This window comes from Bos javanicus, chromosome 15 (assembly GCF_032452875.1).
Source record: "Bos javanicus breed banteng chromosome 15, ARS-OSU_banteng_1.0, whole genome shotgun sequence".
Classification (NCBI taxonomy): domain Eukaryota; kingdom Metazoa; phylum Chordata; class Mammalia; order Artiodactyla; family Bovidae; genus Bos; species Bos javanicus.
This window is the reverse complement of record NC_083882.1, coordinates 3430008-3455295: the sequence shown is the minus strand read 5'-3', so window position 1 is coordinate 3455295 and position 25288 is coordinate 3430008. Positions and strand designations below refer to the sequence as shown.

General features: G+C 38.7%; 1 pseudogene; it reads left to right on the top strand.

Moving 5' to 3' along the window:
• Positions 1-24544: 24544 nt before the first annotated feature.
• Positions 24545-25288, top strand: part of LOC133261546 (RNA-binding protein EWS-like) — a 28724-nt pseudogene continuing 27980 nt past the window's right edge.

Below are 25288 nucleotides of genomic sequence, written 5' to 3'. Positions count from 1 at the left end.
CAGTAGCCCACCAGGCTCCCGGGTCCCTGGGATTCTCCAGGCAAGAACACTGGAGTGGGGTGCCATTGCCTTCTCCAATGCATGAAAGTGAAAAGTGAAAGGGAAGTCGCTCAGTCGTGTCTGACTCTTAGCGACCCCATGGACTGTAGCCCACCAGACTTCTCCATCCATGGGATTTCCCAGGCAAGAGTACTGGAGTGGGGTGCCATTGCTTTCTCCGATCCAGTCCCATTAGGTCATGGCAAATAGAAGGGAAAAATGCTTTAGTATTCTGTATTGGTGTTTTTCTTTACAATATTGTAAAGTAATTAACCTCCAATTAAAATAAATAAATTTATATTAAAAAAAAAAAGAAAGGAAAAGGTGAAAACAATGACAGATTTCCTCTTCTTGGGCTCTAAAATCACTGTGGATGGTAACTGAAGCCATGAGTTCAGAAGATGACTGCTTCTTGGCAGGCAAGCTGTGACAAATATAGATACTGAGTTGAAAAGCAGAGATGTCACTCTGCCAACAAAGGTCCGTATAGTCAAGGCTATGGTCTTCCCAGTGGTCATGTATGGTTGTGAGAACTGGACCATAAAGAAGACAGAGTGCCAAAGAATCAATGCCTTCGAACTGTGGTGCTGGAGAAGACTCCTGAGTCCTTTGGACAGCAAGGAGATCAAACCAGTCAATCTTAAAAGATATAACCCTGAATACTCATTGGAAGGACTGATGCTGAAGCTGAAGCTCCAGGATTTTGGTCAACTGATGCAAACAGTGGACTCATTGGATAAGTCCCTGATACTGGGAAAGATTGAGGGCAGAAGCAGAAGAGGGTGCCCGGGGATGAGATGGCTGGTTGGCATCACCAATGCTATCAATGAAATAAACTTGGGCAAACTCCAGGAAATGGTGAGGGACAGAGAGGCATGGCATGCTACAGTCCATGGGGTTGTGAAGAGTCAGACATCACTGGGCGGCTCAACAACAACAGCAGCAACATACTTAGATACTGTGGTCAAGGTCCCACACTAGTTAAAAAGCAGAGTGCAATCAGACCCAGAACCCAAGATTTTAACCCTTATTATTATTATTTGGAATTGTAAACTTTCAAATCATTATTTTTAAAACTGATTATTTTGGAAATGGGTGTCAGGTAAATTATGAAACACCCATATTTGAAAGAATACATACTGTAGTGGTTAAACAAAAAGGGGAAACTATGTGTATTAACATGGAAAATAATTTAAGAACATGTTGCTAAGTGAGAAAAAATGTTACAGAACACACTGATATATTTTAAAAATTCTATGTGTAGGTAAGTGCCTATGTACCACAAAAGCATGGAAAAAGTATTGAAAGGATGCATGTTTGTGAATATGGTTTTTCTTGAGTCCTGGAGTGGGATAAAAGGGAAAGGAAATCAATAAGAACTTTCCAAAAGCTGTTCTAAAAGCTTCTTAACATTTGAATCTTTACAAAAATATGTAAATTTATAATTACATTAAAAAAAATTAAAAACCATATTGAACAGTGTGATTTCCTAGGAAATGTAAGTTTGTGTGCAGCATATATGCATAACTTTTAATATAGCTAATATGCCATTGCTCAAATAACAAATTCAAATGGATGTGTCAAAATATTCTGTGAAATAGAACCTGCTATACCAGCATTAATTTTGATAAGTATATATATATATAGATAGATAGATAGATATAAATATAATGCTTATGATTATTTAGTTAAGAATTGCTTAATGGAATATTTGGGACACTTTTAGACTGATTTACAAAGTGACCATTATGTATCAGCATCCTAATGTGTTTAAGAATGCCTTATCAAAATATATTTTTAGATTGCAGATGAGTCTAGAATGGGTTCAAATGTGTCACATAGAGCAAGCCTGTTTGTTTCCCCTACACACATTATAATCTATTAATTTTCCATTAAAGTAAAAGTCTCCCTGAGATTTTTTTCTTACAAGTCCACTTTCTGACCTTCAGGTCAATAAATGAGGCTCATATTTCTTTCCCTATAATTCTATCTTGCAACTGGTTTAAGGCATTTATCTTGAGATGCTATTACCAGTGAAGTTGAATTATTACTAATATATACTAAATTTAAATGAACCAGGAAATATGTTTCTCACATTTCACAATTCCTAATGTAGGTACAGTGCCTGATAGAATCCTCCAAATTACCCTCAAAATTCAAATTGAATATGAACCACGAAATGCTTCTGTTTACATTGGAAAGCTCTATCACTGCCCTGCATTTAGCAAAGGGTTAATTTAAAGCTGAGGCCTTAATCAGTTGAGTTGCTGCTTGGGTATCCATAACTAATGCAGGTCTGAATTTATTGGGGTCAGCTTTTGTTGTCTTTCAATATGACAATGAAGACTGACTTTTTTTTTTCTCAGCTGAAACAAATGTGAGAAAGCAGAAGTATTCTGGCACTTTCTATTCTTGTTTTTCTGTTTCAACATCTTACTGAAGTAGAGTAGCATACACACACTCAGAAAAGTGTAAGTATCGTAGTATATAGCTCAATCACTTTCACAAACAAACACGCAAGTAAACAACACATAGATGAAACAGTAGAACATAACTTGAATCCCAACTTCCAACTTGGCATTATCCATGTCCATGAAGGAATTTGAGGGAAGCTGCCACAAAATGTCTTAGTTCCTTCCATATGAAAGTGGGGATGCGTCTTAAGAGGAACTCTGAAAGTTGTTAAGCAAAACCTACTGCTGCTCTCTGCCAACCAGTAGTCACACATATGCTTGTGTATGCTTTTGGTATATAAAAATATGATTTTGTGCTGTAGGTAAATATGATTTTTTTCTTCTTAAACTATCACAATTTGCTTGAGTGCTTCCTACTACAGAATTAAAATAGAAAAGTTCTTGCAATGGGCTTCTGGTAAATGGCATTGCTGGGCTTTATACCACTGCACTGGAAAGACAGGCTTAGAATAGCAAGTGTGATATTATTAATAAATACATTAGCACACCTTGTAAAAATCTTCTAAAATCTAAAGCAACCATCTTTACTGCACAAACAGTTTAATGCCTCATTGACACCCATAGTGAACCAGGAATTTGAAAGAAAAAGTGGGTGCTTGATATTAACTGCATGGAGTAAAAAAAGATTCATTTTATTAATTATGTACATTCAGTATTTACAAATTTTGAAAGAATAATATGATAAAACCCATTATTTAGTTTCCAAATTTCAACCTTCTTTCACCTATGCCTTCACCTCCATCTATCCTTTCCTCATGGATTATTCAAACAAATCAAAAATATTAAATACTTGAATTAAAGAATATGCATCATGTATATATAAAATATAACACTTTAAAATATAACTAAAATATTCCTTTTTATTATGCCTAAAATATGAATGAAAACAGTATCATAATATTACCAAATATTCAGAGTTCAAATATATCCATATTGTTAAATATCATAATTGTTAAAGGATTTTTAAAAATTAGAGTTCTGCTAAGTTTTATATGTTGCAATTGGTTGATAATTCATGAATCTATAGATTTTTCTTCCTCTCTCTCACTCTCTTGCATGTGATACATGCACATGCTCTCTTAGTTTAGCTCTTGTTCTCACTATTTCTCAGTCTCTTACAATTTATTTATTGCTGACTAAGGTAGTTTTCCACAATATGGTTTTGGCTGTTTGCATCCCTGGGGTGTTATTTAACATGCTCCTCTCTCCCTTGTTGCTGTTAGACTTAAGAGTCTTGATGGATTCTGGAATGTGGCACTCTGTATTTTCAGCAGGAAGCACATACAGTCTTAGCTTCTCTCCTTTTTGTGATTTTTAGCTGTTATTGGTAACCATTTCCTGCATTTTTATTTCTCCTGGATTTACAAAATCATGTTCTGATTCTATCATTTTTTATTTGCAATGCTGGGCACTTCCTTAAAGAGAAATTCTGGTATTCAATTATTTAGTTACACTTCAGTAAAATTTACATTGGAAGAGCTGGATGCACACTTGGTCCTTTCCCTTTATCAGTTTTCTAATAGTTCCTCTAGATCCTCAAATGTGGCTAATGTTGTTCAATCCTAGTTTTAACACTTGAAAATTATGTAACACTGAAAAAATCACTTTTCCTCCCTGTATATATGTGAATTTGGTAATGATTTTGAACAAGTAGATATATAAAAATAAATAGAAACCTCAGTTAAATAGAGTTGGAGGATAAATGGAAACCTCAGTTAAATAGAGTTGGGGGATCAGAGGCCAACATGAGAAAGAAAGACTTCTCTTCTTTCCTGGCAAGGACTCAGCCAATTAAAAGCTATGGAGTCTTTGTTTACTATAGCCCTTTCATTTTCTTTTTCTCCCTACAAAACTGTCCTCTTTCCCTTAATGTGCAGGAACTACTACATGTCTTGCCATGGTGGAAGATCCCAAATTACAGTTCTCTGCTGATTCTGAATAAGCCCATCTCTGCTGGAAAAATATCTGTCAGTGCAGTTTCATGTCAGCAGGTGTAATGTGTATAGAGTGCACAGTAGTTTTTTCTTGCATACTGTAGGATCTCAGTCCGCTATTATCATCATTACTTATTTGTTAAATCTCCCAGATCCAGTCTTCACACATCAAGAGTTCAGTTACATAGTTTAGAAGTCATGGGACCAGATGAAGGAGGAGAAAATAGAAAATACTGTTTTTTGAAATAAATAGAATTTTGCAAGTGTAGTCTTATTGAATTAATATGTACTTAACCGCCAAGTGGAAGAAAGTGTGCTGCAGTCATTTTAGGCCAATGGATGTCACTTACGGATGTCTTGTATATGAAAAGAAGAACAACTGTTAGTGACTCAGCAGTTAAACAGAAAAATTAAAGTTTATTCAGTTGTGGAAAGATAAATTTGTTGGGAGTCAAAGTATGGTGTAACTGATTTAAGAACTGATACGCACACACAGAGACACACACACATTTGTATATATATTCTATTCAAACTCCAGAATTTCTGAGAAAAAAAAAAGAGTCATTTTGTTTTTGTTTTCACCTGGTACATGTTCATAGTACACTGAATTGTATTTTCACCTAGTAAATGTGTTCTAGTACACTGGATTATTTTCATCAAAAATCCATACTTCTAGCCCCATCTGCCATGTTATCTGCCATGCTTATATGCCCTTTCCTGGGTCAATGGATCTTAAAATATTAATTTTTCTATGAAGTTTTATGGGATCAGAGATGGGTGATAAGGGGTTTGAGATAGCAAAATAATAGAGCTAAATAGTATAAATTTGATGTAGTTTGTTAAAACCTAGCTTTAGCCTAAAAAAAAAAAAAAAAACTATTTCTTTTTCAAATGGGATTTTATATAAGCTTGCAAGAAAAGGAGAATAAGACTACTTATACAGATTGCTAACTCTGCAGGTGAGAACTCGATCAATCCAAGGTCAAGATCTCATGTTTAATATAGGCTCATTATTTTTATGTTTCATGTTCAAAGAGTACATATTTAACCCAGGTCAGCATTTACATAAATGCTTGCTCATTCACTCATAAGTGGTGAATTTTTGAATTTCTAACTCCATAACTAAAAGGAGATTTTAAAGTACTCTCATAAAACTGAATTGGTAATTTCAGCCTCAATTTAAAGTCAACATTAATGGTGTTATGACCATTATTGTCCCACTGATCTATTAATTTATATTTAGGATTGCTGATTTTCTTTTTATTAACAATAAAGTTCCTTCAACTCATTGAAATAATAGAAAGTTCATAAATCATGTAATCAACATGAGCTGATATTTGGCTCTCCAGAATATGATCACTCTTCCCATGTTTGACTTCTTGTATATCCTCTGATGTAGAGAAGGAAATGGCTTCCCACTCAAGTGTTCTTGCCTGGAGAACCCCATGGATGGAGGAGCCTGAGGGGCTGCAGCCCATGTGGGCATGAAGCACTGAACATGACTGAGCAACTAAGCACAGCAAAGAACAAATACAATGGTTTCAACCTCTCTTGCATCTAGATTGACAGTGTGTGACCTTGCTGTAAGTTTCTACCATCTTGGACTTTGAAATGGGAATTGATAAGTTTAAGCCAGAGGACATGGAACATCAATTACAGCAATAGTAGCAACATTCTCCAGGTTCCAGGGACAGGAGCAACAACAGTAGAAGCAGCACATTGCATGACCAGAGTTCAGTGCTTGGTGTCCACTGTAGCAGAGGCACAAGCTGACCTGTGTGGTGCTCATCAGCTACAAAGCAATAGAACTGGCATTTGGCCTATTGTTAGTAGTTACGTAGTTTCCCCTCTTCCTGGCCATTTTTCCTGCTGGGTTCTCCAGCCTTCCTAAAATACTTTGTGAGCCACTTGTTATCCTCTTCACAAATATTCTGCTTAAATTACCCAGCTTGTTTCTGTTGCATGAAGTAAGAAACCTAAAGTGCTATGAGGTGTGGTTACTTAAGTGATCAGTTAATTTTCTAGACAGGGCTGAAATGAAAAATTCAGCTAATATTTAGGGAAAGAATTCTGTCCATATTTAGCATCCAATGGAACGAGCAAAACATTATTTGATACCTGAACTCTATTTGTGTGAATATATTGAAAGATCTTTTCAGTAAACTTAAACAGTATTCCAGTGAGTCAACTCTACGCATGACGTGGCCAAAGTATTGGAGTTTCAGCTTTGGCATCAGTCCTTCCAAAGATCATCCAGGGCTGATCACCTTTAGAATGGACTGGTTGGATCTCCTTGCAGTCCAAGGGACTCTCGAGAGTCTTCTCCAACACCACAGTTCAAAAGCATCAATTCTTCAGCTCTCAGATTTCTTCATAGCCTTAACTCTTACATCCATACATGACCACAGGAAAAACCATAGCCTTGAAAAGACGGACCTTTGTTGGCAAAGTAATGTCTCTGCTTTTGAATATGCTATCTAGGTTGTTCATAACTTTCCTTCCAAGGAGTAAGCGTCTTTTAATTTCATTGCTGTAATTACCATCTGCAGTGATTTTGGAGCCCCCCAAAATAAGGTCTGATACTGTTTTTACTGTTTGCCCATCTATTTCCCATGGAATGATGGGACCAGATGTCATGATCTTCGTTTTCTGAATGTTGAGGTTTAAGCCAACTTTTTCACTCTCCACTTTCACTTTCATCAAGAGGCTTTTGAGTTCCTCTTCACTTTCTGCCGTAAGGGTGGTGTCATCTGCATATCTGAGAATATTGATATTTCTCCCGGCAATCTTGATTCCAGCTTGTGTTTCTTCCAGCCCAGCGTTTCTTGTGATGTACTCTGCATAGAAGTTAAATAAGCACGGTGACAATATACAGCCTTGATGTACTCCTCTCCCTATTTGAAACCAGTCTGTTCCATGTTCAGTTTTAACTATTGCTTCCTGACCTCCATACAGATTTATCAATAGGCAGGTCAGGTAGTCTGGTATTCCCATCTCTTTCAGAGTTTTCCATAGTTTATTTTGATCCACACAGTCAAAGGCTTTGACATAGTTAATAAAGCAGAAATAGATGTATTTCTGGAACTCTTTTGCTTTTTCCATGATCCAGCGGATGTTGGCAATTTGATCTCTGGTGCCTCTGCCTTTTCTAAAACCAGCTTGAACATCTGGAAGTTCATGGTTCATGTATTGCTGAAGCCTGGCTTGGAGAATTTTGAGCATTACTTTATTAGCGTGTGAGATGAGTGCAATTGTGTGGTACTTTGAGCATTCTTTGGCATTTCATTTATTTGGGACTGGAATGAAAACTGACCTTTTCCAGTCCTGTGGCCACTGCTGACTTTTCAGATTTGCTGGCATATTGAGTGCAGCACTTTCACAGCATCATCTTTTAGGATTTGAAATAGCTCACCTGGAATTCCATCACCTCCACTAGCTTTGTTCGTAGTGATGCTTTCTAAGGCCCACTTGACTTCACATTCCAGGATGTCTGGCTCTAGGTGAGTGATCACACCTGGGAAGGATTGGGGGCAGGAGGAGAAGGGGACTACATAGGATGAGATGGCTGGATGGCATCACCGACTCGATGGACATGAGTTTGGGTGAACTACAGAAGTTGGTGATGGACAGGGAGGCATTTTGCAATCCATGGGGTTGCAATGAGTCAGACATGACTGAGTGACTGAACTGAACTGAAACAATATTCACTATCTGAATTGAAAATTGGTATAAAAAAAAAAACCTACATGTAGGTGTCAGTAAAAACATTTGAGTGCATGAGTATCAATATGATATAGAATATGACATCATCTTATCTAAGCAACTTTATTTTCTATAGGTTTCTGTCTTGTGTGTGCATACATGTGTGCTAAGTAGCTTCAGTCATGTCTGACTCTTTGCCACCCCATGGACTGTAGCCTGCCAGAATCCTCTGTTCATGGGATTTTCCAGGCAAGAATAAGGGAGTGGGTTGCCATGACTTCTTCCAGGTGATCTTCCAAACCCAGGGATCAAACCCATGTCTTTTATGTCTCCTGCATTGACAGGCAGGTTCTTTTTCACTGGCAACAACTGGGACGCCTCTTCTGTTTTGTGCTTGCATTTTAAAAATAAGCTGTCTATTTTGGATATCACTTCCCCCTCATAAGTAAGTTTTAAAGGCATTCTAACGAAGTATAAATGTCTGTGAAGAAAGTAGGTGATCCTAAGTGTCAGCAAATGCCATACATCAGAAGAAAATTTAGAAGCAGTCCAGTGTGACTACATAAGAGACATAATCCTGACTGTATTTATTCTCATCTACTGTGCATGTGAATCACTTCTCTCCATGAGACAATATATAAAATGTATAAAAGTGCTGTTGGTATTGGAAATATTCAACATGCTATTTATACATGGCATAATAACTTTGAAGAAACACAAGGAAATTAACTTTTTCAGTTCATGGGTAATCACAACCAGCATGAGCACCATGAAGCCCTATGTTGGCACAGGAGAAAGTGTTGAATGCATTTTAAAATCTGAATAAGGCCACAACGGGGGACTAAGATGACTTAGTGAAGTAGCTGAGAAAGAGATAACTCAAGACAGATCATGGATCTTCTGATGATAATCAGCAGTCTTCTGCTATGAATTACAAAATTCTGCTGTTGCTGACTTCAAACCTCTCAGGAAACCAGACTGACACAATGCACAGAATCTTGAGACTTAATAACTGGGCCAGTTTTACTAAAACAGGGAGGGAATCTACTCATAAGCTCTTATCAACACATAAGAAATTATTATGGAGAAAGACATTCTACTTGATGCTCATTGCTGTCCTGAGGGGTGGGGTGGGGTGGGGGGAGAAAGATAACTCATGGGTACTATATACCATTTCTTTAAAAGCATCTTTACATTATGCAGACCAGTTAAATGCTGTTGAAAACAAGCTGGACCATGACATGGGCAATTCAAAAATTTCACTTTCCAAAAAGTGGTTATAAGTTTATGTAGCTGTATAGTTATCTCAAGCAGTGATAGAGCAAGCTGATAATCATTTCATTTTTTTTTATTCCAGCCTCTAAAATTCTGTAATTTCAAGTACCAAAAGTGAATCCAGTCACTTGGATTCTTGAACACTGTTCAGATTGTTTCAACCTCTCCTTTACCAGCTCATTCTCAAAAGGGTCCAGAAAGCATAAACTCTGCAATGAATATAAACTCACGAAGTTTAACAAGGTTATCAAACATTATACATTGTTACAATAATCAAAGCTTTCTGGATCTTTTATGATGGTTTGCTTAGTTAACTGAAACTAGATCCAACGACACATTGATGGATATACAGATGACAGAAACATCTTCATTTAAATTAAAGGGAGAGTAAAAGGGCTCAAGGTGGTTAAATAGGATTCTACTTCTTACATGCTTATGAAGAATTTATCTACAAATGGAACTGTTGTCACAGAGTACTTGCTGAACACTAGTGAAGGACCTCAGACATCAAAAAGGACAAAAAAAAAAAAAAAAAAAAAAAAATCCCCACTTAACCGTGTAGGATGAAAGGAAAAAAAAAGAAAAACGAGGAAATGGGAAGTGCACAGCACCACTGGGAAGAAGCTGAAAGAGAGGAGAGATTCCCATACTCAGGGAACCCCCTCACAGTGGGTGACCAGCTGGGACAGAAAGGACTTTCAGGGGATTATAGAGGAGCCCAGAAACTGGTCTGTGGCAGGCATGACAGATTAGGATCTATGCACATATTTTGTTCTTCAGTCATGTGCATCCCAGCCTGAATTGCATGTCTTCAGTGCAGAGGGTAACTGAGGGTGCAAAATGGAGTTTGGAGAGTGGACAAAGGGAGGAAATAGCTGTTGGCTGTGAGGAGACAGCCTGAAGGGAAGAAAGAGGGGATATCCACAGTCAGGAAAGTTTGCAAAGAGATCTGGGGCACCATAAAACAAGGCACCATTGTTGAGTGGTGCACAAAGAGTGGGGTGCCACTGCAACCCTATTCCAACCCACCAGCCGTTGTCTCCATGAGCACTGGGAAAGGCACCCTTATGAGTAACTCACCCTTCCTTCAAGCCAAGGCCTCATCTGGCTGTGGAGGCCCCAGTGAAACCACATGCTACTCTGCCAGGACCTTCTGGGGAGTCAACCCTGGATGTCCCAGCCTGAGTCGTGTGTCAACTAAGGCTGGCAAGGGCTGGGTGCTAAAATGGGAGCCTAAGAGAGTGGACTGGAGAAGAGGAGCGCCGTTGGTCATGTGGAGATGGCATGCAGGGGTGGGAGTGAAGAGCTCTGTGATCAGGAATGCTCCTGAAGGAAGTATGTCTGACCTGCCTTCTAAATAAGACACCATCATTGAGTGGCACACAGGGGGAAAGCTGCCATCACAGGCTCTCCCCACATGCCAACTCTGCCTCCACAGGCACAGAGAGCAACTCACATTAGAGCAAGTGTGCACCAGTCTCATAAACTCATGCCAGCCTCTGCAGCCCTGGGCATGAGAGGGAGATACAGTGAATCTACTGTGCTTGCCCTAGCCATGGCCACCTTCTGCTTACCCTGCTAGAGTGTGAATGCAGCCTCTCATCTGTCCCTGCATTTTGCCCCTCCCACCTAAGCAAGCAAGCATGCCCAAGGCAGTCCTATTTTTACTGTTTGTTTTGTGCTCTGTTTGGCTGCTTTTTGGTTTGTTTGGTTATTTATTTATTTGTGCTTAATTTGGTTATTTGTCTTCGGGTTTGTCTGTTCATTTTCCTTTTTTTTTTTTTTTTTAAAGTTTGGCATCCTATACAGGTTTCAAGATCATCCTTCCCTGAGCAGGGCGGAAACCTGAGCCCCAGGGTGGCAACCACAGAGTCTTGTCCCCATGGAATGTTGATCGGTGCAAACCCTCCTGGAGGGCCTTATCACAGTGCTAATGCCTGGTTTCCCACCCCAACCCTGCCTGCGAGCTCCAACAGTGGATGCCTCAGGTCACACAACCAGCAAGACAGGAACACAGAATCACCCATCAGCAGCCAGGCTTCTAGAGTTGTACTAATCTCAGACACCCCAATACAACTTCTGAAGGTGAACCTGCTAATCAGAGTGACAAAACTCAAATCTGTCCATGGTGAACAGGAAACATTCCTTCCTAGTAGGAAGCCTACATAAACCCCTGGACCAACCTCAACCATCACAGGGAAGACACCAGAAGGAAGAACTACTACCACAAATACCATGAGTTAAACAAAATGAAATGAGAGATGAATATGTTTCAGATGAAGGAGTAAGTTAAAAATTCACTAGACAAAATAAATGAAGAGGATATAGGCAATCTACCTGAAATAGAATTCACAATAATGATAGTAAAAATGACCCAAGATCTCCAAACTAGAATGGAAGCACAGATTGAGAAGAAACAAACAAAGATTAACAAGGACTGCTGCTGCTGCTAAGTTGCTTCAGTCGTGTCTGACTCTGTGTGACCCCATAGACGGCAGCCCACCAGGCTGTGTCATCCCTGGGATTTTCCAGGCAAGAACACTGGAGTGGGTTGCCATTTCCTTCTCCAATACATGAAAGTGAAAAGTGAAGTCACTCAGTCATGTCTGACCCTTAGCGACCCCATGGACTGCAGCCTACCAGGCTCCTCCGTCCATGGGAATTTCCAGGCAAGAGTACTGGAGTGGGGTGCCATTGCCTTCTCCATTAACAAGGACTAAGAAGAACTAAAGAACAACAACAACAAAATTCATGAAAAATACAATAATAAATGAAAAGTATACTTGAATGAATCAATAGCAGAATAACTGAGGCAGAAGAATGGATAAATGAGCTGGAATATATAAAGATGTAAATAACTGCCATGGAGAAGAATAAAGAAAAATGAATGAAAAGAAATGAAGATAGTCAGAGACTTCTGAGACACCATTAATCACACTGATGTTTGAATTAAAGTGGACGTAGAAGAAGAAGAGAAAGATAGAGGGTCCAAGAAAATATTTGAAGACAATATAGTCAGAAACTTCCCTAAAATGGGAAAAAAAAGTCAATCAAGTCAAAAAAGTGCAGAGCATCCCATAAATTCAAGGAGAAATATGCTAACATCTATATTAATCAAAATAACAAAAACTAAATACAAAGACAAAATGTTAAGAGCAGCAAGAGAAAAGCAATAAATAGCATACAAAGGAATTGTCATATTATCAGCTGATTTTTCAGCAGAAACTCTACTGGCCATAAGGAAGTGGGCAGATTAAAGTGATGCAAGAGAAAAACCTACAAACAAGAATATTCAACTGAATAAGGATATCACTCATGTTCAGTGGGCAAATGAAAAGCTTTACAGACAAGCAAAAGGTAAGAGCATTCAGCACCATCAAATCAGTTTAGCCCTACCAGAGCACTGCTGAGCAGAAACCCACAAACTGCAGAACAATTATGATAAAGAAATTCTAGCACTTTTAAGAAAGTTCTAGGACCCACAACAGATTTCCCAAACTGGGGATCCACAAAGGGACTGAGAACCCCTAGGGAATTTGAATTTAGAGGACAGTGGGATTTGATTACATAACTTCCACAGGACTGGGGAAACAGACTCCTGGAGGACAAAAACAAAACCTTGTTCACACCAGTATCCAGGAGAAAGGAACAGTGTCCCCACAAGAAACTGAGACAGACTTACCTGTGAGTGTCCAGGAGTTTCTGGCAGAGGCGTGGGTCAACACTGGCCTTCTTCAGGGTCAGGGGAACTGAATACAACAATGAGTGCACATATCCTTTTGAAGAAGGTCACCATTACCTTCAATAACCCTACTACACTTTGGCTTGAGGCCAAACAACAGGTAGGGAATACAACCTCAACCATCAACAGAAAATTCCAATAAAGATTTACTGAGCATGACCCCACCCATTAGAACAAGACCCAGTTTTCCCCACAGCCAGTCTCTCCCACCAGAAAGCTTTGATAAGCTTCTTAACTTTATCCACCAGAGGGCAGCCAGAATGAAAACCACAATCACACAAATCTAACCAAACTGATGACATGGACCACATCTTTGTCTAACTCAATGAAAATATGAGCCATGCTATGTAGAGCCACCCAAGACAGATGGGTCATGGTGGAGAGTTCTGACAGAACGTGGTCCACTGGAGAAAGGAATGACAAACCACTTCAATATTCTTGCCTTGAGAATCCTATGAACATTATGAAAAGTGAAAAATATATGACACTGAAAGATGAACTCCCCAGGTTGGTAGATGCCCAATATGCTACTGGAGAAGAGTAGAGAAATAGCTCCAGAAAGAATGAAGAGATGAAGCCAAAGCAAAAACAAAACCCAGTTATGGAGGTGACTGAGTGATAGAAGTAAAGTCCAATATGGAAAGAACAACATTACATAGGAACCTGGCTTGCTGGGTCTATGAACCAAGGTAAATTGGAAGTGGTCAAACAGAATGTGGCAGAATGAACATCAACATTTTAGAAATCAGTGAACTAAAACAGATTGGAATGGGGGAATTTAACTCAGATGACCATTATATCTACTACTGTGGGCAGGAATCCCTCAGAAGAAATGGAGTAGCCCTTATATTCAACAAAAGAGTTCAGAATGCAGTATTTGGATGCAATCTCAAAAATGACAGAATGATCTCTGTTCCTTTCCAAGGCAAATTATTCAATATCACAGGAATTTAAGTCTATGCCCCAACTACTAATGCTGAAGAAGCTGAAACTGAATGGTTCTATAAAGGCCTACAAGAACATCTAGAATTAAAACCCCCCAAAAATGCCTTCATCATAGGGTACTGGAATGCAAAATAAGGAAGTCAAGAGATACCTAGAGTAACAGGTAAGTTTGGCCTTGTAGTACAAAATGAAGCAGGGCAAAGGCTAACACAGTTTTGTCAAGAGAATGAAAGCACTCTCTTCCCAAAACAAAGGAGATAGCTCTAAACATGGACATCACCAGATGGTCAGTACCAAAACCAGATTAATTATATTCTTTGAAGCTGAAGATGGAGAAGCTATATATTATCAGCAAAACAAGACCAGGAGCTGACTGTGGCTGAGATCATGAACTACTTATTGCAATATTCAGACTTAAATTGAAGAAAATAGGGAAAACCACTAGACCCTTCAGATATTACATAAATGAAATCCCTTATAATTGTACAGTGGAAGTGACAAATAGATTCAAGGGATTAGATCTGATACAGTGCCTGAAGAACTACGGATGGAGGTTGTTGACATTGTACAGGAGGTGATGGTCAAAACCATGCCCAAGGCTAAGAAATGCAAAAAAGCAAAAATGGTTGTCTAAGGCTGAGACAAATAGCTGGGAAAAGATGAGAAGCTAAAGGCAAAGGAGAAAGGGAAAGATATACCCATCTACTTATTTAAATCATATGCAGAGTACATAATGAGAAATGCTAGGCTGGATGAAGCACAAGCTGGAATCAAGATTGCTGGGAGAAATATCAATAACCCCAGATATGCAGATGACACCACCCTTATGGCAGAACGTGAAGAACTAAGGAGTCTCTTGATGAAAGTGAAAGAGGAGAGTGAAAATGTTGGCTTAAAACTCAACATTCAGAAAACTAAGATCATGGCATCTGGTCCCACCACTTCATGGCAAATACATGGGAAACAGTGGAAACAGGGGCACACTTTTTTTTTTGGTGGGGGCCCAAACTCACTGCAGATGGTGACTGCAGCCATGAAATTAAAAGAAGCTTGCTCCTTGGAAGAAAAGTTATGACCAAACTAGGCAGAATATTGAAAAGCAGAGACATTGCTTTACCAACAAAGGTCATCTAGTCAAAGCTATGTTTTTTCCAGTAGTCATGTAAGGATTGTGAAATTTGGACTATAAAGAAAGCTGAGTGCTGAAGAACTGATGTATTTTTGTTGGAGAAGATTCTCGAGAGTCCCTTGGACAGCAAAGAGATCCAACTAGTCCATCCTAAAGGAAATCAGTCCTGAATATTCATTGGAAGGATGGATGCTGAAGCTGAAACTCCAATAATTTGGTCACCTGATGCGAAGAACTGACTCATTGGAAAAGACCCTGATGCTGGGAAAGATTTAAGGCGAGAGGAAAAGGTGATGACAGAGGACGAGATGGTTGGATGGCATCACCAATTCAATGGACCTGAGTTTTAGTAAACTCCAGGAATTGGTGATGGACAGGGAGGCCTGGCATGCTGCAATCCATGGAGATGCAAAAAGTCAGACAAGACTGAGTGACTGAACTGAACTGACCTATCTGAATGCAGAGTTCCAAAGAGGAGCAAGGAGAGATAAGAAAGCCTTCCTAAGTGAAAAATGCAAAGAAATCGAGGAAAGCAACAGAATGGGAAAGACTAGAGTTTTCATCAAGAACATTAGAGATAGCAAGGGAATATTTCATGCAAACATGGGCATAATAAAGGAGAGAAGTGGTATGGATCTAACAGAAGCAGAAGATATGAAGAAGACGTGACAAGAATACACAGAAGAATTATACCATAATTATCTTAATGACCTATAAATACATGATGGTGTGATCACTCACCTAGAGCCAGACATCCTAGAGTGTGAAGTCAAGTGGATCTTAGATAGCATCACTATGAACAAGTTAGTGAGTTGATGGAATCCCAGTTGAGCTCTTTCAAATCCCAAAAGATCATGCTGTGAAAATGTTGCACTCAATATGCCAGCAAATTTGGAAAACTCAGCAGTGGCTACAGGACTGGAAAAGATTAGTTTTCATTCCAATCCCAAAGAAAGGAAATGCCAAAGAATGTTCAAAATACTGCACAATTGTACCCACCTCTCACACTAGCAAAGTGATGCTCAAAATTCTCCAAGCGAAGCTTCAACACAGTATGTGAGCCAAGAACTTCCAGATATTAAAGCTGGATTTAGAAAAGGCAGAGGGAACATACATCAAATTGCCAATACCCGTTGGATCATAGAAAAAGCAAAACAGTTCCAAAAAATATCTATTTCTGCCTATTGACCACTCCAAACCTTTTGAATAAGTGGATTGCAACACATTTTGAAAAATTCTTAAAAGAGATGGGAATATCAGACCACCCTACCTGACTCCTGAGAAATCCCTATGCAGGTCAAGAAGCAACAGTTAGAACCAGACATGGAATAATGGACTGCTTAAAACTCGGAAAAACAGTACTTCAATGCTGTATATTCTCACCCTGTTTATTTAACTTATATGCAGAGTACATCATGTGAAATCCTGGGCTGCATGAAACACAAGCTGGAATCAAGATTGCCAGGAGAAATATCAATAACTTCAGATATCCAGATGACAGCACCCTTATGGCAGAAAGTGAAGAGGAATTAAGGAGTCTTTTGATGAAAGTGAAAGAGGAGAATGAAAAAGCTGGCTTTAAACTCAACATTCAGAAAACTAAGATCATGGCATCCGGTCCCATCACTTCATGGCAAATATATGGGGAAACAATGTAAACATTGACAGACGTTATTTTCTTGGGCTCCAAAATCACTACAGATGGTGACTGCAGCCATAAAATTAAAAGACACTTGCTCCTTAGAAGAAAAGCTATAATCAACTTAGACAACATAATAAAAAGAAGATACATTGTTTTGCTGACGATGGTCCCTCTAGTCAAAGCTATCATTTTCCAGTAGTCATGTATGGATGTGAGATTTAGACCATAAAGAAAGCTGAGTATTAGAGAATTGATGTTTGTTTGTTTGTTTTTTACTGCGGTGTTGGAGAAGATGCTTAAGAGTCCCTTGGATTGCAAAGATATCAAACCAGTCAATCCTAAAGAAGTCAGTCCTGACTATTCATTGGAAAGCCTTATGCTGCAACTAAGCTTCAATACTTTGGCCTCATCAAAAAAGATCTTGATGCTGGGAAAGACTGAAGGCAGGAGGAGAAGCGGGGGACAGAGTATGAGATGGTTGGATGGCATCACCAACTTGATGGACATAAGATTGAGCAAGGTCTGGGTATGGGTGTTTGAGAGGGAAGCCTGGCCTGCTGCAGTACATGAGATTGCAAAAACCCAGACACGACTGAGTATCTGAAGTGAACTGAACTGAAACCAGTTTTACAATAAATGCTAAAGGATCTTCCATCAGCAGAAAACACAAGAGAAGAAAAAGTCCTACAAAAACTAACATAGAACAACAAATAAAGTGGCAATAAGAATATTGTAAACGTTTAAATTACTTTAAATGTGAATGAATTAAAAGCTCAAACCAAAAGACAAAACTGGCTGAATGAATTAAATAACAAGACCCATAAATATGTTGTCTACAAGAGGCCTACTTCAGACCTAGGTACACTAGATATGATAAGTGAGAAGATGGAAAAAGAGATTCCAGGAAAATAGAAATAAAAAGTAGCCAAGAATAGTAATATTCATCTCAGACAAAATACACTTTAAAATAAAGGTTTTTACAAGAAACAAAGAAGGACACTACATAATGCTTGAGGAATTGATCCAAGAAGAGGGTATAACAATTATAAATGTTTATGCACCCAAAATTTGTTGTTGTTATTCTGTCATATAGTGATGTTCAGCTTTTTGGGACCCCATGGACTTCAGCTTGCCAGACTCCTCTGTCCTCCAGTATCTCCCAGAGTTTGCTCAAACTTGTGTCCATTGAATCATTGGTGCTCTCTAACCATCTTATCCTCTGCTATCCCCTTCTCCTTTTGCTTTCATTCTTTCCTAACACAAGGGTCTTTTCCAATGAGTCAACTATTCCCATTAGGTGGCCAAAATATTGGAGCTTCAGTTTCAGCAACATTCCTTCCAATGAATATTCAGGGTTGATATCCTTTATAATTGACTGGTTTGATCTCCCTGAAGTCCAAGGGACTCTGAAGAGTCTCCTCCAATATAAGAATTCAAAAACATCAGTTCTTGGTGCTCAGCCTCCTTTTGGTCCAACTCCCTTTTTCATATAAGACTACTGAAAAAACCATAGATTTGATTATATGTTCCTTTGTTGGCAAAGTAATGTCTCTGCTTTTTAATACACCGTGTACTTTTCTCATCATTTCCTTCTAAGGAGTAAGCATCTTTTAACTGTCTGGCTGTGGTCACCATCCACAGTGATTTTGGAGCCCAAGAAAGTAAAATCTATCACTATTTCCACTTTCCCCCCTTCTATTTGCCATGAAGTGATGGGACAGTATGCCAAGATCTTAGTATTTTTAACGTTTAGTTTCAAGCCAGCCTTTTTGCTCCCCTCTTCCATCTTCATCAAAAGGCTCTTTAGTTCTTCACTTTTTGCCATTAGAGTAGTATCATCTGCATATCCAACATTGCTGATATTTCTTGAAGCAATTTTGATTCCAATTTGTGATTTTTGCAGCCCAGCACTCCACATGAAGTACTCTGCATATAAGTTAAATAAGCAGGGTAACAATATACAGCCTTGGCATACTGTTTTCCCAATTTTGAACCAGTCATTTGTTCCATGTAAGGTTGTAACTGTTGCTTCTTGATCCTCATAAGTTTCTCAGGAGACTGGCAAGGTGGTCTGATATTCCCATTTCTTTAAGAATTTTTCAGTTTGTTGTGATCCACACAGCCAAAGGTTTAAGCTATTCTAATGAAGCAGAAGTTGACATTTTTCTGAAATCACCTTGCTTTCTTGATGATCCACTGAATGCTGGAAATTTGACCTCTGGTTCCTCTGGCTCTTTGAAGCCCTGTTTGTACATCAGGAATTTATTGGTTTATGTATTTGTGAAGCTTATCTTGAAAGATTTTGAGATTAACCTTGCTAGCAAGTGAACTGAGTCCAACTGTACTGGAGTGTGAATATAAATGGAATTGATAGAATATTACTCAGCCATTAAAAAGAATATATCTGAATCAGTTCTAATGAGGTAGATGAAACTGGAGCCTATTATACAGAGTGAAGTAAGCCAGAAAGAAAAACACCAATACAGTATACTAATGCATATATATGGAATTTAGAAAGATGGTAACGATAACCCTGTATGTGAGACAGCAAAAGAGACACAGATGTATAGAACAGTCTTTTGGACTCTGTGGGAGAGGGTGAGGGTGGGATGGTTTGGGAGAATGGCATTGAAACATGTATATTATCATATGTGAAACGAATCACCAGTCCAGGTTCAATGCATGAAACAGGGTGCTCGGGGCCAGTGCACTGGGATGACCCAGAGGGATGGGATGGGGAGGGAGGTGGGAGGGGGATTCAGGATGGCGAACACATGTACACCCATGGCAGATTCATGTCAACGTATTGCAAAACCAATATAATATTGTAAAGTAATTAGCCTTCAATTAAAATAAATAAATTTATATTAAAAAAATAAAAAGTGCAGGTCAATATATTTCACTGAATCTCCTAATGATTTATGAAGAGGGGTTTATTTAAAATCTCACCTCTTTCTTCTATTTTTGCTTTTTAGGATTCTGACTTTTTAAATTGGGTGGTTTCCAAATAAATGACTTTATTGTGCTTTCCAACTTAAAAAAAATGAAAAATAAACAAATAAACGGAATTGCCCTCCTTTGGGATAGGAATAAAAATCTGCCTTTTTCAGTCCTGTGGCCACTGCTAAGTTTCAAAGACCTGAACACATGTTGAGTGCAGCATTTTAACAGCATCATCTTTTAGAATTTGAAATAACTCAGCTGGAATCCCACCACCTCCAATTTCTTTGTTTGTAGTAATACTATCTAAGGCCTACTTGACTCCAAACTCCAGGAAGTCTGGACCTAGGTAAGTGACAACATCATCATGATTATCTGAGTCATTAAGACCTTCCTTGTATAGTTGTTCTGTGCATTCTTACCACCTCTTCTTAATTTCTTCTGCTTCTGTTAGGTCTTTACCATTTTTAAAATTTTTTATTATGCTTATCCTCACATGAAATGTTCTCTTGATATATCCAGTTTTCTTGAAGAGATCTCTAATGTTTTCCATTCTATTGTTTTCCTCTATTTATTTGCACTGATCAATTAAGAAGTCCTTTTTATCTCTTATTGCTATTCTCTGGAACTCTGCACTTAGTTGAGTACATAGTTCCTTTTCTCCCTTTCTTCTCTTCTTTCCTCAGCTATTTGTAAAACTATGACAAAAGACACAACACTATACACTGGAGAAGAGAGTGTCTCTTCAATAAGTTGTGCTGGGAAAATCAAACAGCTACATATAAATTAATAAAATTAGAACACCCTCAACATTTTACCCAAAAATAAACACAAGATGTATTGGCAATACAATGTTGTAAAGTAACCAGCCTCTAATTAAAATAAATAAATTTAAATTAAAAATAATAAACACAAGATGGATTAAATACCTAAATGTAATGTTGGATATTAAAAATTGTTAGAGGAAAACATAGGTTGCATACTCTTTGACATAAATTTCAGTAAGCTCTTTTTTGACCCACCTCCTAGAGCAATGAAAAGATAATTTTTTTAAAAAAGGAGGCCCAGGTAAACTTAAATGTTTTTCAAAAGAAAGGAAACCATAAACAAAATGAAAAGACAGTCTTCAGAGTAGGAGAAAATATTTGGAAATGAAAAAACTGACAGGAGATTATTCTTCAAAACAGTCAAACAGCTAATGCAGCTCAATATTAAAGAAAAAACACAATATAGGAGTTTCAAAGAATTAGATATGACTGAGCAACTGAACAACAATAATAATAGTCACAAAATTGACAGAAGAGCTAAGTAGAAATTTCTTCAGAGAAGACATACAAAAGTATCTTAAAAGATGATCTACATCCTTAATTATTGGAGAAACACAAATTACAACAGTACAATACAACTAGTATCATCTCACAATGGTCAGAATGTCCATCATCAAAAATCATCAAACAATAGACGCTGGGGAGGATGTGGTGAAAAGAGTACCTTTGTACGCTGTTGGTGGAAATGTAAACTGGTATAGCCAGTATAAAGAACAGTCCAGAGGTTCCTTAATAAACTAAAAATCAAGCTACCATATAGCATAGAACTCTCACTCTTAGGTATATATTCAGAGAAAACATAATTCGAAAGGACACATGCACCCCGATGTTTGTTGCAGCACTATTTGTAGTAGCTAAGACCTGGATGGAGCCTAAATGCGCATTGACAGAAGATGGATAAAGACTACATGGTATATGTATTCAGTGGAATGTAACTCAGACATAATGAGGAACATAGTGCCATTTGCAGAGTTGTCAATGAACCTCGAGGCTGTCATAGAGTGAAGCAAGTCAGAGAAAAACAGACACTGTATAATATCACTTATACATAGAAAAATGGTAGAAATGAAGTTATATGCAAAGCAGAAATAGACTGTTACAGAGAGCATATTTATTGTTACCAAGTGAGGTAGGGAGAGTGGAGTGGGATGAATTGCGAGATTGGAGCTGAAATATATAGACTAATATATATAAAATATACAACTAATGGTGACCTGCAGTATAGCACAAGGAACTCTGCTCAGTGCTCTGTGGTGACCTAAATGATAAAGAAACCATAAAAAGAGTAGATATATGAATGCTTATGTCTGATTCACTTTGTTGTACAGCAAAAGACTAACATAATATTGTAAAGCAATTGCACTCCAATAAAAATTAATTAAAAATAGAAAAATGTGTGTTAATCACTCAGTCTTATCTGACTCTCTGTAATCCCATGAACTTCAACCCACCAGGCTCCTCTGTTCATGGAATTCTCCAGGCAAGAATATTGGAGTAGGTGGCCATTTCCTTCTTCAGAGGATCTTCCTGACCCAGGAATCAAACCTGGGTCACCCCCATTGCAGGCAGATACTTTACTGACTGAGCCACAAGCTAAGCCCAATTTAGGTAGTCTAGTAATATCTATGCTATGCTATGCTATGCTTAGTCACTCATTCGTGTCCAACTCTGAAAACACTGAAAAAAATAAAGGGACACTCAGTCATATGTGACTCTGAAAATACTGAAAAAAATAAAGGGAGAAATCCTCAGGTTTGGGAAATATATAGGTGGAGCATGTTTTTCATGAATTGAAGAAAAGTTTTAGTCACTCTAGCCACTTCAGTGAATGCTAAGTTGCTTCAGTTGTATCCGACTGTACAACCCCGTGGATTGTAGCCTGCCAGGTTCCTCTTTCCACGGGATTTTCCAGGAAAGAATACTGAAGTGGGTTGCCATGACCTTCTCCAGGGGATCTTCCTGACTCAGGGATGGAACCCACATCTTTTAAGTCTCCTGCATTGGCAGGAGGGTTATTTACTACTAGCACCACCTTGAAAGTTCAACCAGGCTTATAAAACTGGGCATAAATGCTTTCAAGGTTCAAACATATTGAAGCATATCATCAAGCATATTACCTGTAGATAGCTCCTTCTGAATCACTGTATGGATATTTGACATTTTGTGTATCAACTCAACAGTTGATGAACATTGAGATTATTTCTTGATTTTGCCTATTGTGACAGTAACATTAGGAACATTCACATATGTGTCTTTGTCTGGAAGTGTTTTCCTTTCTCCTGGGTAGATTCCCAGGAATGAAAATGCTAGCACATATGGTAATTTAACATTCTGCTTTAAAAAAAAGGTGTCAAAATGTTTTTCAAAGTCACTATTTTGTCCTTGTTCAGTTACTCAGTCGTTTCCAACTCTTTGCGACCCCATAGACTTCTGTATGCCAGGCTTCCCTGTCCTTCACCACCTCCCAGAGTTTTCTCAAGTTCATGTGCATTGAGTCCAGGGTGCAATCCAACCATCTCATCCTCTATCATTCCCTTCTCCTCCTGGCCACAATTGTTGCCAGCATCAGGGTCTTCTCCAATGAGTCCACTCTTCTCATCAGGTGGCCGAAAGATTGGAGCTTCAGCTTAAGCATCCGTCCTTCCAAGGAGTATTCAGGGTTGATTTCCTTTAAGATTGACTGGTTTGATCTCCCTGTTGTCCAAGGTACTCTCAAGAGTCTTCCTCCCTGATAGCTGTAAAAGGTGTACCTTCTTCCCACAGCCTGATCTTCAGGGCTACAAACTTTCCATTCACCTTGCTTTTCCCTTTGTATACTGTAACATAAGATCCTTCCCCTAGCTTTTACAGTTTTCCGTGTGAGTCAGATTTTCCAAATTTGGGACTTGCTGGTGAACTGGGGCAGGCTGGAATGCCCCGAACTTTAGGAGACTCTGCCAGCGGAGGAGCTCTTATTTAAGTTAATGCAAGCATTGTTCTCAGAATGCACCCTCTTTACTTGATTCGTGGGTTTCTCAAACAGGTCAAAAGTGCTTTGTGTCCTCTGAACTCTGACTTTCTTATCCTCAGGAATTGTGTCCACGGGTTTGATTACTGAGTCCATTCCAGGGCAGTTCCGTGTGGCCATCTTTGTGAAATATATCTCACTAAAGGTGGTGTCCTCTTTCTTCAAGGCAATGCAGCCGAAACTGTCCGACAAAGTTCTCAGAAACTTCTTCATCTTGCCGGTCTTCTCGTCTGGCTGTGGCTCAATGAGGTCGCACATCTGGGAGACACAGGGCTCGGGCAACTTCCCCAAACTGGTACAGAGCAGAGCGCAGACAACTGCGAGGGCTCATGGGAGGGGAAGTCGGCGCCTCCTCCATTTCCTGCGCCTTCCCCAGCTCCTCCTCCTCTGGCCCGTAAGTGGGATTCTTTTCAGTAAGCAAAGAATCCCAAAGAGATGAAAAAAAAAATAATATATATATATATTATATATAATATATATATATATATAGTTTTATTCTTTCCCCCTCCCCCCTTTTCTTTTTTTTTGCTACATTTCCCTTAGTGTTTTCTATAGGGCACATTTGTGGTGAGAATTCTATAGTTTTAAAATAGCAAGGCATGTTGAAGTCACGAAAAAAAAAAAAAAAGAGTAGTTGACATTTCCCCTGAAATACTGGCGCTCTGACTGGATGCAGTTACTGATGAGATTTTGAGTTCCCCTTTTTGGTGGAAAGCGAGAATATATATTAGTTTCATGAAAGATGGTGTAATACATTAGGGTGGAGTTTTTCATTCTACTTTTGCTTTTGAAGTATACAAAGTTTTTTTCATTTTGTTTTTGCATCACTGTACTGTGAAAAGTAGTTAACAGCTGTTAAAAGCTTGTTTGACAAATAGGCACGTAACAATGGGTATGTATCATGTTCCCTATGACAAACATCCCCTTCCCTTTTTATAGCTGGGCAGTTCCTTCCCTGTGAGTAACAGTTGAAGGAATTAGTTGAATTCTTTACATAGTATTAATTTAAGTATGAGTTGAATTTAAGCTGAAACTGCCAGATAGTGTTCTCAGGACATGGGATAAAATATCATTTCTGCCAATCCAATTCAGCAACTTCGGACTTGGAACCTAGAGACAAGGACAAGGAACCCATTATGTCAGTGTACAGCATCAGTAACAGGGGCAAATGCTTGAGGTTAGAGGCAGCAAGGCACAGTGTCCAGTTTTCAGCATCAACAATGAAAGCACTGCACCCCCAAGGTGCCTATGCTTTGTGGAAAATGCAAGAGTTTTCTGATTGAACTAGTGTTGCTGATTTTGATGCCTCTGTTCCTCCTAAATTTCTGCCTAAATTTTCCAGTTCCAATTATCTTGGCTTCCTGGAGTTTCAGCCAGTTATATAACACCTTTTTGATAAATTCATTGTTTTATGTTTAAATATGCCTCTTGTTGTTGCTGCAGCAACTAAGTTGTCTGTTGCAGCAACTAAGAACAATGACTGATTCTGGGTTCTTCAAAGTAGCCAGCAGTCTATGAGAAGACAGTGAATGTACCTTCAGTTCAGTTCAATCTCTCAGTCATATCCAACAATTTCCAACCCCATGGAGCATGGGAGGCTCCCCTGTCCATCACCAACTCCCGGAGCTTGCT